Source organism: Erpetoichthys calabaricus, chromosome 11 (assembly GCF_900747795.2).
Source record: "Erpetoichthys calabaricus chromosome 11, fErpCal1.3, whole genome shotgun sequence".
Taxonomy (NCBI): domain Eukaryota; kingdom Metazoa; phylum Chordata; class Cladistia; order Polypteriformes; family Polypteridae; genus Erpetoichthys; species Erpetoichthys calabaricus.
In genome coordinates, this window is record NC_041404.2 from 20,958,834 (window position 1) to 20,975,269 (window position 16,436).

Here is a 16,436-nt window from a genome sequence, read left to right on the forward strand (position 1 = left end):
ACATAACCAAGGAATAAGTTACCAAATAGTGTGGTAGACAGCAGGACTTTTGAGACTTTTAAAACTAGACTTGATGTTATTTTGGGGGATTTAAGTGGACAGGACCGACAAGCTTTGTTGGATTGAATGTCCTGTTCTTGTCTACGTTTTTACAATGTTCTAATGAAAACCAAGTCAAAAGAGCTACATGTCAAAGCCAGAGTATCAAAATCAAGACTATTTAACCATATTTGTTCATTGATCACTTCCGTATTGTTGCCCTAAAATTTCTTAGTGAATCTTTGTGATGTGAAAGGACCCTAGAAGCCTATTATCTGCCTGTAGCAACTTCTGAAGTATTGATGTTGTGCATTTGAAATAGATATGAAAAAATGTAAAACCTTAAACCAAGAAAAAAAATCTCATATACAATAGCAAAGCTTTAAAATTAAACTTCTAAAATATAAAAATCCCCTGAACAAAAAAAAAGTTATCCAAAGCACAAAAAGCTGCTCCTGTGCTGCACTATAATTTATTAGTGAATCTTCGTGATGTGAAAAGGCCCTAGAAACCTATTATCTGCCTGTGGAAACTTCTAAAGTGTTGATGTGGTGCCCTTGAAATTGATATGAAAAAATTAAAATCCTTCTTAAACCAAGGAAAAAAACCTCATATACAAAAACAAAGCTTGAAAATTAACCTTCCAAAATATAAAAGTCCCATGAATGAAAAAGGGTATCCAAAGCACCAAAAAAAAAAAAATCACCTGCCAAACCAGGATGCCCAATTTTTAACAATTAACAGTTGCTTTTTGTCCAATAGGCTATGATACCGATTTGTGCCTTCTTTATTTCTTAAATCACTGAGGATGATATTCCATTATACAGATATGGATGTAAACAAAACAGAGATAAGATCAGAGTGTCTGTGGGTCCCAGTGCCCACAATAATATTTGCAGTTTCATAAGGCAAGCTGCAGCATTAGAAATGTATTATGTTTCTTTATATGAATTCATATGTTTCAACATATACAGTGGTGCAGCATCAGCCTGGATACAGTGCTGCTCCATCTTCATAAACAAATATGATTTGGATAAATAACAGATGTGCTGTAGGAGTACACAATGATTTTGCATATTTCATTATCTGTAGAGCTCTGCTTTCAAATCATGACAAAGAGATAGGTACAGTATACTTTATCTTTCCATAAGAGAAGTCAAAGCAATATCAGTCCCCCCTCCTCTTTCTCTCTCTCCCTCTCTCCTGCCCCTTTGCTCATTGTAACTGACATTGTCTGAATACCCCCAGGGTGACAGGATGGATGGCAAATTCCCTCAGGCTCAATATAGAAATGATAAGGCATATAAGGCCTCAGTACAAATAGTACTTAACATAATACAAAATAATAAGCTACCAAAACAAGACACATTAAGAATTAAAACACATCCAATAAATGAAACAGAACTTACAAAATACAATACAAAATAATATTTTAAAATAAAAAAAGAATATATAAAAGAAAACACACTTATATTTCCTCAAGTAACAGGAAAAGGAAGCTGGTATGCAAAACAATTCCACGCGAGTACCTCTTAAGATAGCTATCAGGAGTGGCTGCTGAATAAAACTGGAATAAATATAAATGACAAATATACAAAATATACAAGCTGAAGTTACCTCTCTTATGAAAAATTTTAAACAGTAAATTAGTCAGTAACTGAAGTCACACGGAATGTGCCTCCATTTTAAAATAGATCAGTTCACAAATTTGCCTGAACTTTTGCCATGATTGTGAAAATTCAAAACTCTATGCAGAATGCTCTGTTCTAGACAGCTCAATGAAAATTGAACCTTTCCGACAACTTTCTTTGAAGAATTAGTGTGCCACCATGAGCTCAGTAGGCGTGTTTTACAGTATAGTCAATTCTCATTATCTGCATGTTCCTCAAAAGTGCCACGGAAACAGAAACTGAAGATACTAAACCATTGATCCTATGGAAGAAATGGGATTAGTTTCCGGATGACCCTATTCACAATACACTTTTTCCACCTTGTTATCATGAACACATAATTTTATGTACCAAAAATCAACCAAGCGCATCACAACACATCTTGTGTGGGAGGTAAGCTAGATCAGGACTGGTAGGGGGAAGCAGAGTCAAGCAGATGCTCCAACCTTCTCCTCTCACACACTCGAAAGCTCAGTAGTGATTCTTCCAAAGTTTCACCTACAGAGCCTTTGTTACAACTTTTACTTCCTCTGAATAGTCAAGTCCGATTGTCTTCTTGATGCTCTACCAGAGTGACCGTGGCATGACCAAATTGAGGACCTCACTAAGCCATTCAATCAGTGCTAGCAATGGTTGGTGTGCATGAATGGTAGGGACTTAATCAGTGGGAGCTTATGGCCTGCACTTACTGGGAATTCCTGGTTTGTGAGGAACTATTGCAATCCACAGTCCCCATTTCAAATGGGCTTCAACAGTTTACACACGCCTCTCAGCTTCCAGGTAGACACTTGCTTATCCATTCATTGTAGTGTACGTCACATATCTGTTATTGTTCAGTCTCACATTTTGCTGCTGCGCAATGGGCCTCAGAATTTTTTTTCTTCTCCTCATGGCCACAAATAGGTGCAATTAGACCGTGAGTGTCATAAAATGCATTAACTTTTATAACAGCAGATAAGTAAATCTGTGGGAATGGAATTCGTGGATAGTGAGGATTTGCTGCATTTGTGAATGCACCTAAAAAAACACACTTAGTAACCAGGAGATGGACGGTGACCTTGCATCTACAAATAAATTCCTGTGCTCATACAAGAAAATCCCTAACAATCTGGTGGCATGAAAATGTCAACAAAATAACATTTACATAAATAAACCAAAATAAAAAGAGAATATGCAAAAGGAAAAATAGATCCTTACATAGAGAAAAACTGAAAAAAACAGCTGATTAAAATAAAAATAAGCCGTCTTAAAGGCCTTCACCAGTCTGAACTTGAGAAATTTCAGTCTAGTCTAATATTTTGGTGAATTTCTTTGCAACTTGGGCATTTTTCTTAAAAACCTTTCTTTCTGGTTTACCACACATTCAACTTGCCTTTTCTAGATAAATATATACAGTAAACAATTTCTTAGGAGCAAGATACAAAAAAAATTAGTTACAGTAAAACCTTGGATTGCGAGCAAACATTTTTAATACATTTTAATTTGATAACAACAACAACATTTATTTCAATAGCACATTTTCATACAAACAATGTAGCTCAAAGTGCTTTACATGATGAAGAAAGAGAAAAAAGACAAAATAAATAAGAATTAAAATTAGGGAACACTAATTAACATAGAATAAAAGTAAGGTCTGATGGCCAGGGAGGACAGAAAAAAAGAAAAAAAACTCCAGACGGCTGGAGAAAAAATAAAATCTGCAGGGGTTCCAGGCCACGAGACCACCCAGCCCCCTCCGGGCATTCTACCTAACATCAATGACCTCAATCAGTTCTCACTGGAAGAACTTGATCATGACAGTCATGTGGACTTCTGGCTTAGTAATCCATCAGTGTAGGGACATCACAGTGCTTTGATTAGGTGGTGGAGGTGCAGATCACCACCACAGAAAACCGGAAAAAGAACAGAAGAGAAAGTAGGGGTTAGTACGGATTTTGGAGCCACCATGAATAATAATGATAACTAATTGAATATACAGAGCATCAGAATTAAACTAAGATGAAGTTATGATAAAGCTATGTTAAAGTAATGTGTTTTCAGCAGTGTTTTAAAGTGCTCCACCGTATCAGCCTGGCGAATTCCTATTGGCAAGCTATTCCAGATTATAGGTGCATAACAGCAGAAGGCCGCCTCACCACTTCTTTTAAGTTTAGCTCTTGGAATTCTAAGCAGACAGTCATTTGAAGATCTAAGGTTAAGATCTGGAGTGTAAGGTGTAAGACATTCTGAAATATAAGATGGAGTGAGGCTTTGTAAACCATAAGCAGTATTTTAAAGTCAATTCTAAATGACATTTTTGCAGTTTGTTGTTTACCAGTATGATGTTGTTGCTGCAGGCAAATGACTGGAAGTGTGAGTCGCAGGATACTACAAAACTCACCTCAGTGCACTTCCTGGTTTTCTGAGATTACAGGTTCAAAAAAATGAAGTACACTTGGTGCAATTCTGGTGTATTAGTGTTCATGGTGGAAAACGTTTAGCTGTCAATTTTGACTACAATTTTTGTTTAGTAAGTTGGTTTAGATGTTTTAGTTAATAAATACCTCTGTGAAGCATTTTGCCTTGTTTCATAGTGACACTTCAAGTTGTTCTCTACAAATCTACATTTTATTCTCATTACAGCAGAAAAGCTAAAGTTTACTATGATAATTTGTACCAAATGTACAAATTCGACACATTTACACCAATAATACCCAGAAACGACAGAACTCATAATTGGTATTCCATCTAAAGAAGAGATAATCCAGTTTGCCAAGGCCTACATTCCTGGTGTCACCAGCCTCTCTTCTCCACAGTCCTTTTGCCAAGTTTTTTCTCTTCTTTAATACTTATACATAATAAGTCACATTTGTAAAATTCACAAATTCAAAATAAGCTGAAAAAAATAAATTTAGTGAAATCTATTGGACTCCCACTTGCCATTATCTTTATGTTATGTAATTTTCTTCACATAATAAATTCACTAACCTTGTAATTTCATAAATATCAGTAGCTTAACAGTTACAGTTTAGTTGTTAACTGAATTTGTTGTGGAATGACTGCTTGATATCATGATCTAGTTGACCAGAAAGACTTATTATTTCAAATACTTATTATTTAAAATTATTGTATTTTATGGCTTAAATGCAGTTTGTTATTGTTTCATAAGTGGCAAACATATACTTGATGGAATACTGTTTAAAAAACTTAACAAAGATGCTAAAGAGGAAATCTTTTACAATATTAATACTTAACAAGAGACAACCAAATACTTGATTCAGGAAAATGCTAGTCATAAACCATGAAGTCATGTCTTAGTAGGAATTCTTAAATATAACTCATTCTAAACCAAACCAAACCATGGTTATACTCTCCTAATACAAAACAAATGCCAAAGTGATTTAATTTCCTTCTAGACTAGACAATTGCTCCATCTATTCCCTTTTAAAGCTTCCAACCAGAATGTTTTCCTAATTGATATTATCTAAACATGAAGATGTGATGTTAAACTGTTTCTTCTCTTTCTCTTTTGCTTATTTTATTTATTTATTTTTGGTGGATATGCACACATTTCCATTTTCCTCTGAGCATCAGAATCTCAATAGATGCCAACATTTTTCCTACTTAGCCACCCACTCAACAAGCAACCGTTCTCCTTTCCAGAATTTTTCTTATTTTCATTTTACTACAAATTACATATTAGTTTTAAAAGTAAGGCTTTATCTTCCAGCACACCTCTTCCAAGACAAACAAAACTCATTTAAACAAGATTTTTTTTTTTTTTTTTTTTTTGTTAGAACTCTTGCTAATATAAAATACCGAATTAAACATTTTACTCTCATTCTAAGGCTTATATTTTTTGCATATTGACAAGAAACCCAGAATCCCTTTTCTTCTATCTGATATTGTGCATGTGCACCTGAGGATCATCTTGCCGGCTCTCATCAGGTATGCATTACCCCCGGGGACAAGAGAGGACACTGTCTTGTCTTCTTCCAGAATAAGACATCCCAGGAAGGTGACTGGCCACACCCTGTTGCTCCAAAAGGTCACACCCCTTCTGGTCTGAAGCATATAAAAATGGCATTCCCCAGTAGGTGTCTCACTTGTGAACTAACCCTTCAACAGGGTGGAGCTCCCCAGTCAGACCTGCTGAAATAGAGCCATATTATCTTCCCAGTTACTTTATTCTACTGCGCCACGAGCTCCTGTTTATTTCTGTGACTTTTTTTTATTCTCCAGAATCTCAATTAAATGGGATGACAGGGTTGGCACCCCTACTATTTTTGGGACTCTGCAAGTCACTCTATACCAAACTGTACTATTTTTTCCTATTTTCTCTATTAAAATCTCAAGCAAGGAATGCAGTGTGTGCTGTTTTACAGATAGACAAATTGATTGAGAATGAAACAGTGGTACATGGTGTCATTTTTAGGGGGCACCAGTGTTTCTGTTATTTGCACCAGATGCTCACCACCACACCCTTCTGGCCATAACAAAGTTGAAGAAGGAAGAATACTTGAGTATAAACATAACTTTTAATATTGATTGAAGTTCTCATATATAAGTAACTATAGACACGAGACAAGTGTCAGAATACAAAACTCTTGTCCACAATAGCGAAGGCAGGATAAAGGCTACTCTATAGTTCAGTGCTAAGCTCTTAGTTCATTCCTGATGGCTTAGTTTATGAAATAATAAGTGGCTGGATGGCTTGTTAATTCAGTATAAATATTTGGCTTTAAGCATAGGCAAGAAATAATGGCTAGACAGCCGATTTATTTTCACTGTATTCAAATATTGTTTATGAACTTTGTTAAATTAATGTTTGGGATAATGTGGTTTTCCTCTCTCCATCACTTCCAATGATATAATAAATGCTATTCTTTCTTCTAGAAAGTTCTCGCTAAAATTGTTACATGAAACAATTCTGTAGCTGACTATGTTTTCCTGGAGTTGGCCTCTGTCTAGAGGGCCATCCTTGAATATGGTCTTAACATTCATGCTACTTTGCTTAATTTAGCTTCTGACTTTAGACTAAATTCTTATTTTTCTATTAAAAGCCAGGCGCTTTTAAAACCGGTCCATTATTGAACCCATCCAGGTTGGCATACATAGGTGGAATTCAGTAACCAAACCTAGATGGGTGCCAGTCCATCACAGAGACCAGTTAAACACACATGGACACACTCACTCATATTAGGCCTGTTTAGAGTTGCCAGTTAACCTCATCCATAAACCTTTGGGACGTGAGAGTGAAAGTGGAGTTCTCAGAGAAGAACTGACTGACACAGATGGTGACCAAGTCAGGATTTGAAACCAGAACCACACTACCCTGTTTATTTACAGTGGTGTGAAAAACTATTTGCCCCCTTCCTGATTTCTTATTCTTTTGCATGTTTGTCACACAAAATGTTTCTGATCATCAAACACATTTTAACCATTAGTCAAATATAACACAAGTAAACACAAAATGCAGTTTGTAAATGGTGGTTTTTATTATTTAGGGAGAAAAAAAAATCCAAACCTACATGGCCCTGTGTGAAAAAGTAATTGCCCCCCTGAACCTAATAACTGGTTGGGCCACCCTTAGCAGCAATAACTGCAATCAAGCGTTTTGCGATAACTTGCAATGAGTCTTTTTACAGCGCTCTGGAGGAATTTTGGCCCACTCATCTTTGCAAAATTGTTGTAATTCAGCTTTATTTGAGGGTTTTCTAGCATGAACCGCCTTTTTAAGGTCATGCCATAGCATCTCAATTGGATTCAGGTCAGGACTTTGACTAGGCCACTCCAAAGTCTTCATTTTGTTTTTCTTCAGCCATTCAGAGGTGGATTTGCTGGTGTGTTTTGGGTCATTGTCCTGTTGCAGCACCCAAGATCGCTTCAGCTGAGTTGACGAACAGATGGCCGGACATTCTCCTTCAGGATTTTTTGGTAGACAGTAGAATTCATGGTTCCATCTATCACAGCAAGCCTTCCAGGTCCTGAAGCAGCAAAACAACCCCAGACCATCACACTACCATCACCATATTTTACTGTTGGTATGATGTTCTTTTTCTGAAATGCTGTGTTCCTTTTACGCCAGATGTAATGGGACATTTGCCTTCCAAAAAGTTCAACTTTTGTCTCATCAGTCCACAAGGTATTTTCCCAAAAGTCTTGGCAATCATTGAGATGTTTCTTAGCAAAATTGAGACGAGCCCTAATGTTCTTTTTGCTTAACAGTGGTTTGCGTCTTGGAAATCTGCCATGCAGGCCGTTTTTGCCCAGTCTCTTTCTTATGGTGGAGTCGTGACACTGACCTTAATTGAGGCAAGTGAGGCCTGCAGTTCTTTAGACGTTGTCCTGGGGTCTTTTGTGACCTCTCAGATGAGTCGTCCCTGCGCTCTTGGGGTAATTTTGGTCGGCCGGCCACTCCTGGGAAGGTTCACCACTGTTCCATGTTTTTGCCATTTCTGGATAATGGCTCTCACTGTGGTTCGCTAGAGTCCCAAAGCTTTAGAATGGCTTTATAACCTTTACCAGACTGATAGATCTCAATTACTTCTGTTCTCATTTGTTCCTGAATTTCTTTGGATCTTGGCATGATGTCTAGCTTTTGAGGTGCTTTTGGTCTACTTCTCTGTGTCAGGCAGCTCCTATTTAAGTGATTTCTTGATTGAAACAGGTGTGGCAGTAATCAGGCCTGGGGGTGGCTACGGAAATTGAACTCAAGGTGTGATACACCACAGTTAGGTTATTTTTTAACAAGGGGGCAATTACTTTTTCACACAGGGCCATGTAGGTTTGGATTTTTTTTCTCCCTAAATAATAAAAACCATCATTTAAAAACTGCATTTTGTGTTTACTTGTGTTATATTTGACTAATGGTTAAATGTGTTTGATGATCAGAAACATTTTGTGTGACAAACATGCAAAAGAATAAGAAATCATGAAGGGGGCAAATAGTTTTTCACACCACTGTATATACTCATGTAAGCTAAAACAAAGTGAAAAAGTGAGCATGTCAGAATACATAGCCATCACTAATCATAGAAGTGTACTGATTACTGATTATTTTTGCTGCTTGTTGCACATACTTCTACATGCTTATAATATTTAAGGTAGCAAAATTTGTACTGCAGCTACTTCCCTCAGGATCATGCTTACCATCAATGGTGCTCTTTTGGACCGTAAACAACATAAAATTTTGTGTCTACATTGACACCAACTCTTACTCCATGATCATTGCCCTGAAGTTCTGGTTTCCATTTACCCTCCAGTTAGATTGGTTAGAGCCTTACAGGCTTTTCTGCATGTCTGCTGTCATTTGCAACACACAGGGTAATAGCCTATTCTTTTCATTGCCCTCCAAGAGGAGAGTCACTTGCTCCAGCAACAACACAGAGCATACCGTCATAATGCAAAACAGTAAACTATTAAAGAAGTGTAAGGCCCAAAACTATAATGCACTATTTAGGTTGTGGCCACTGCTGGATTAAGAAGATTGAGGGCTCCTGGGCTGGAGGGCATCTATCTACACAAAATACTATGAGTGCACATCAACTTCAAAGTCTCAGAGACGCATAGATTAAAGTAAATAAGTCTTATGTTTAAGATGAATGGAAAAATCTGAAGAACAGAAACATATGTGCTTACTCAATCATGCTATATCAAATGTTATATCTTTAATTGGCCGTTGCTGCACAGATGACAAGTATTTTGAATATTGTTTGCTTGAGGAATGCAATGGGTTCATTTATTTTTGAAATGTAGTTATAGTTTTGTTATTTGAGCTGTTATATTGCCACCATTTTGATGGCGCTATTACTAGGACTGTCCCACAGTGGGCGTGTCCTCAGAGGTTGTGGCTTATCAATCACAACACAACATAATAAAAGGTCATCCAGAGGTATGCTTCCCCATCTGACTATACAGATTCTTACAACTGTGCTCTGTACAAAAAATATTTTATAAATCCACTCACATGTACAGGCCAGATTTAGCACAGAGGGGCACAGCATTTAGAACTGCTAGGCAAGCATTTGAAGAGAGAAAGGGACAACTACGAAAATGGGCATTGTACTATTTCTATGTGCATGAAATTGAATCCTCTCTTTGCCTTGTTTGGGATGGCATGATTTACCTAAGTAGGAGTCTGCACATGGAGAAAGGGTATAAAGCCTTGGAACATTGCCTGACACACTGGGAAGCCGGACGGATGGAAGATAACGTCATCCGATTGTGAAAACCCTTCCAGCACAGCGACAAAAATGGCAGACTGTATACATCGAACTCCCACTTCTGTAATTGTCTTGCCATTGGCTTCCTTTTGTGTGTTATGCCGCGTAAATCGTAATTAAAGAAAGCTAAGTTATTTTCTCTTATGTGATTTCTTACTGCTGTATCACTATGGGAGGGATATCACCTCGTTATAATATATCTATTTAGGTTCAGGTTATTACTTAAAATGCCGCAATTTAAAAGAACTTATTCCAACCAGGGAGCTATCGCCCCCTAGGGGAAAACAACAATCTTCAAACCTTTTTGAATGTTTGTTTTGTTTCTCTTCTTTTTGAACTCTCTGACTTCAATTTTGTCTCTCAGTTCTTCACTTTGGTTACTAATAGCTGTTCACCTGGTTCTGACCCTCGCTTTGGGTTTTACTACATCCTTGTCTTCCAGCTGACTTCTTAAATTTTGTACCTGCTGGCATAACAACAAATAACCATCACAAACCAAGGTTTGAAAAGTCAACATAGAACCCTTATTGCAAATGCCTACAAAAGCAGGAATATCAAATAATGCATACAGCATTCTGTCTATTAAAAAAAGACAAATACTTTCTTTTTTAAATTGTACCATTGTGGATTTCTTTGCAGTAAAGTCCTTGATCAGATCACTAAAATCCAGTTCCACTCTCAATTTCTAACAGAGTCAAATGGTTCCCGTCTGTCCTGTCCCATTGTGGATCTGAGTCTATTCTTCACTGGGCTGAGCTTGGAGAATGATTGTTCACCACTTGCTATTGTGACAAGCAATGTCAGACAAAGCTTCAAGGCAACATCTACATTTGGGAAAAAGTCCTGCAATTTGTTTTTTTTCCCTCTAAGAAACTGTAAAAGCGTAAATCCTTTTGATGAGCACAGCAGGTCAGACAGACTGCCATTTAGGAGATATGCAGGAGTCTTGACACCTTCCAAGTGGTTAGACAACAGGTGAAGCAAAAAGACAACACTTTTTCAAACAAGTTTATTCCCAGTAATGTCTTCTTGGAAATTGTTCTGAGGTTATGGGGAGTATTTGCTTTTAGCTATAAGGATTCCTGTAGTTTATTTCCACAGCTTTGGGAATGTCTAATAACAATTTGAAAATGAGCTGAACATTGGATCTGAGCGGATTTTAAAAGTCTTCCACTAACTGGCCCTGATTTTTTATTGGCCTTTAATTTACTGAAGATGATCTCTACATCCTTTTGATCAAAAAATACATCTCCCTTATTAGTAACTTCTTGCTTTGAGTAGTTCACTATCTCAGTAATATCAAACTTCTCAGATTTTAAACAGAATTCATTAAAATCTATTAGCTAAATCAAAGCCAATAAAACTTATAGCTTATAAGCTTATATGATTATTACTTTTGACTGATGCTGAACAACAAAATTTTACATTTCTGACCTGACAGAGCTCAAATTATTTTTGGGAGATTTCTGTCTGATTTCATGGTCAAGCTTAGCTTTTCTAATTCCATGTTTTCCATCTCCCTGTGCTACACATGGCATATTAGAATTGCTCAAAAGCCAGTTTCTTTCCATTTAATAATACAACAATAGATTTGTTGACCCAGGGCTTGTTGTTAGCAAGGCCCATAATGTTTCTGATTGTAAAAAGCACATCATCACAAAACATCAGAATAGCATTAATGTCCAAATCTTTGTTTGTTTCTTTAAAAACATCACAATCTCTGCAATGAAAACATGTTTGATGATGCTAACTAATTCTTCACTCCAGAGTTTAATTGTCAATTGTTTTCAAGGTTTTCTTGTAAATGTAGTGGTCAGCAGAGCCTAGCAACACTTTGGCTATGGATTAGTTCTGTATGCTCCTTTCCATTGTTTCTTGGTTACACCTTGTTAGAAGTTTGTCAGAGATTTCTTTAGGTTAGAGTGATTGAAGTCCCCCAGAACTAATTGTAGCACATGTGGTGAAATTGACTGAAAACCTTGAACCATATTATACCTTGAACCATAATTGAATATTTAAGGAAATTCAAGGACAGCAGCACCTGTCTGCAGAACACACAGTTGTTCATTAACATTCAGACAGATTCCACCGCCAAGCCCTTTACCTTTGGCGCTGTTATCATGATTGTCAGCAGTGTAATAAAGTTATAAGTCATAAGCTCTGTGACACCGAGTGTCTCAGACAGCCATGGCTCAAACACATTTCTAGTCCAATTAAAGAGATACCTTGTTGTTCATCCAGTTTATTATTGCAAATTCACCAGGATTGTAATAGGTATAGGAATTTCTTTGGTTGCCTATTGCTTCTTAGACTTGAGCAAACACTTCCACATCTGCTTCATTTTATACTTTTTGTGGTTTTTATACCAATACAATTTTGGTTATACGATAAAAATCTTGTTAGCGGCAAAATCAGAGAGGTCTAGAAGTACTCAATTAGTAATTTCCCTGCGCAAGCGCTATTAAAACATACAAAAGTAGTGGCTCCATTATACATTGAATGGCAGATATCTTGCTTTATTGACATCCGGAGCATAATCCAGTGAATGAATGTTATGGGGAACAAATCTAAAGTAATTAGAATTACATATAGACAGGTAGGCACCTTTTTCAGAACAGATGAAAGAAAAAAAAACACCCAGTCCACTCAAAACAAACACAGGAAGATGAATTTGGCTTGTCCAATGTTGTCACTCAATGCCTAGTAAATTAGTCAATAAATGATTTCTTCATTAGTCCCCAACAGCCAAAGTTCCCCAGCTATTGTGTGTAGGCTGAGTTCTGTGAATCCAGTCCCGTATTTATCTGGTGTTTATACTCTAATGAATTCATGGCTCACTTAAGGAGAATGCTTGTTTTCTCTTGCAACATGTACTTTTTACTCCTTAAAAAGTCTTTTTTCTTTTGGCTGCTCCCATTTCTGTTTTCTGGTCACCACATCCAAATCAACTGTCTCCATCTATCCCTATCTTTTACATCATTTTTTGAGACACCGAATGCTGTCATGTTCGCCCTCACCACTTCCGTAAACCCCTTATTTGGCCTTCCGCTTTTTCTCTTGCCTGGCAGTTCCATCCTCAGCATTCTTTTTCCAATGTACCCCTCATCTCTCCTCTGCCCTTTCCAAAACCATCTCAATCTAGCCTCTTTTACTTGGTCACCAAACTGCCATACCTGTGTTGTTCTTCCATTATATTCATTTCTAATCCTGTCTGCCCTCATTACTCCGAGTGAAAATTGCAGCATCTTCAACTCCACCACTTCCAGGTCTGCCTCCCGTCTCTTCATCAGTGCCACCATCTCCAACCCATACAACATAGCTGGTCTCAGTACCGTTTTATAGACCTTCACTTTCACTCTCTCCGGTACTCTTCTATAATAAATCAAGTATTTGAATTTGTCTACCTTCACCACCTCTGTTTCTTACAATCGCCCCCTTCTACCACCTTCCCTCTCATTCATGCACATGTACTCCATCTTACTCCTTTCATTCTCATTCTCTTCAGGTTCATCTCAAACTGCTGTCTACTCACTACAGATCAACAGTGTCATCTGCAAATATCATAGTCCACAGAGTTTCCTGTCTGACCGCATCTGTCAAATGGTACATCACCATTGCAAACAGAAAAGGGCTCAGAACCAATCCTTGATGTTATCCCATCTTCACCTTGAACCAGGCCATCATTCCAAATGCACACCTCACTGTCACACTGTCCTTATACATATCCTACACCACCATCACAAAATTTTCTGCTACTACTTACTTACTTTTGCTCCTTAAAAAAGTAAGTAATTTTTTAATAATTTTCTCTTACATGTGGCCTAAACTACTTACTTACAGGGCATAAGAGATTTTTCTTTTTTTGGCATCATTGGGTGTAATACAGGAACCAAAACTGGATGGTTGCATCACAAAACACACTCCCTCTCACTCATACTGGTATCTTTTACAGTTACAAATTAACCTGACATACATATTTGTATGTTCTGAGAAGAAAACTAGAGTATTTATAAATAAAACTCACAAATTAAAACTACTACTAATTTCCATAGAAGATAGATCTCTGAACACAGGTGTCTGGAGCTATGCCAGAACAACACTATTCACTGTGTAATCCTACATAAGTATATATAATGTATAGATAATCCAGTTTTTGTTTAAAAAATGCCTTATGCTCTTCACTCTTTGATTTCCATCCAACTAACATTCTGCTTTATATACCCTCTATTATGTTTTTATAGCACTTCTGTAACCTACTCAAAGTGCAACACACAGACATTAAAGAATCATCTGAACCACTCATCAATGTGTAGCATCCATCTGGATGATACAATGGCACCTATTTATGTGCCACTCTCTTCACCACACATTAGCTATTAGGCAGTTAAGAGGACAGAGAGAGAGATAGTTAGCCACTAAGAGGCAGGGGATCATTAGGGGACAGAATGGACAAGGTAATAGTGGGCAATTTAGCCAGGACAACAAAGTACACCTTACTCTTTTCTAAAGATGCCCAGAGACCGTTTATGACCATAGAGAGTCAGGACCTCAGATTTAAGTCTCATACAAAGGATGGTGCTAGTTTTACAGCACAGTTTCCCTGTCATTAGGAGCATTTGGATTCACACACAGATCACAGGGTAAGTGCCCACAGTGGCCTCACCAATATGTCTTCCAACAGCAATCCAAGCTTTTCGTAGATGGTCTCCCAACCAAGTACCGTCCAGGACACAATCAAACATAACCATAGTCATACTGAATGTGTATATTTAGAACAACTTAGGCTCAAATAGGGGGTTTCGGATGAATCCCCATGGACAGAGGAACAACATGAAAATTTCTTTCAAGGACCAAAGAGATCATGAAGTCACTGAAAAAGGGTGTGTGGTGCTCCTGATATCTATGCAAAGGACGAAGGTCCAAGTCTTTAGCGTCCTGTCTTGCTATATGGTTGCAAGACATGGACACTACCCAGTGACCTGAGACGAAGACTGGACTCCTTTGGTACTGTGTCTCTTCAGAGAATCCTTGGGTACCGCTGGTTTGACTTTGTATCAAATAAACAGTTGATCATGGATTCCCGAATGAGGTACATTACGTGCATTGTGAGGGAGCTTCAGTTATGGCACTATGGCCATGTGGCACGATTCTCTGAGGGTGATCCAGCTCGTATGATCCTCATTGTTGAGGACCCAAGTGACTGGACCAGGCCAAGGGGTCACCCATGTAACACCTGGCTGCGGCAGATAGAGGGTCATTTCCAGAGAGTGGGACTACCTGGGGGGTTGCCAACCAGGATCCCAAGATGTTTTGTCGTGTGGTGGGTGTTGCAACTCACTGTACCAGTGCATGCTCTCCAACCTGATCTGACCTGACCAAAGAAGCTTTAGACATACATGCTGTACCAATGTGCTGCTTGTTTCTTCTTCTTCTTCATTAAAAGAAAATTAACATAGTGTAAGTTATAATTATTCCCAGAATAAATCATACTAGCTAACTCTGTTATGATAAATAAAATGAAGAATCTCTATATCTGATTTAGTATATTAAATAATTTTAAGCATATTCAGTTTGACATAAAAAAAAACTCTGGGTGGGTGTAGAAAACCCGTTTTGCTTTACAACTGGGATGGGTATGATTTAATTTACCTTTGGGGATGGCAATTTCTACTAAATCATAAATGTTTCCTTGCTAGTATCATATGTCAAGTAAGGTTCTTGAAATTATGCATAATTTGTCTGCAGATTAAGTATGCAGCCCCAGTCTATCCCATTGCCTTACTACTACAGAGTTCAAATACTTTTCCTATTGTGTTGAATGCACTAGATTAAAGCACGCCAGTGATCTCAGAGGTCTTCCTTTTTTAAGTCTGATAGCCATAAAATTTTAATTAGTTTCAATAAGGCAGCCAAGTAGATGCAGGGTTGTACTCAGTTCTACTGGCACTAACACTCAAAAAACTTCCATTAGTTGTACACTCATCGTGAACACATCAGCCATATGACTCTAAGCCTCTCCCTGTAAAGAGGCAATCAGAGATTCATTTCAAATTCATCTCTGAAAATGGGGCATCATGAAAAACTGGCATTCCTGGACTAACACTGCAAATCACCTGATACTATCATAATCAGATAATCTAATTTCTTTAGTTTGAGGTCCCATTTTTAAAACTGTATGCTTCTTCTTCATTCCTCCTTTAAAATAACATAACATTTAGTCTGGACAAGAAGAGGGCAACAAATATGAATTTAGGTAAAGTACTTTTTACCTTGAGAGGGATGAATAATAAGATTTATTAAGGTTATCAAATATTAATAAAATCAATGTAGTAAGAATTATGATGGAAGAAATGACCAAATTCCATATTGTATAAAGAAATAAGCATCCAATAACAGAAGTGTTGCTTTTTGATTGTCTCAAATGCAATTCTGCAAATATCACCTTAATGAAGAGTGAAAAGGAGTATAGGCTGGTGAATATGAATTTACATAAAACTCTCTATATACTAGACATTAATCAGAT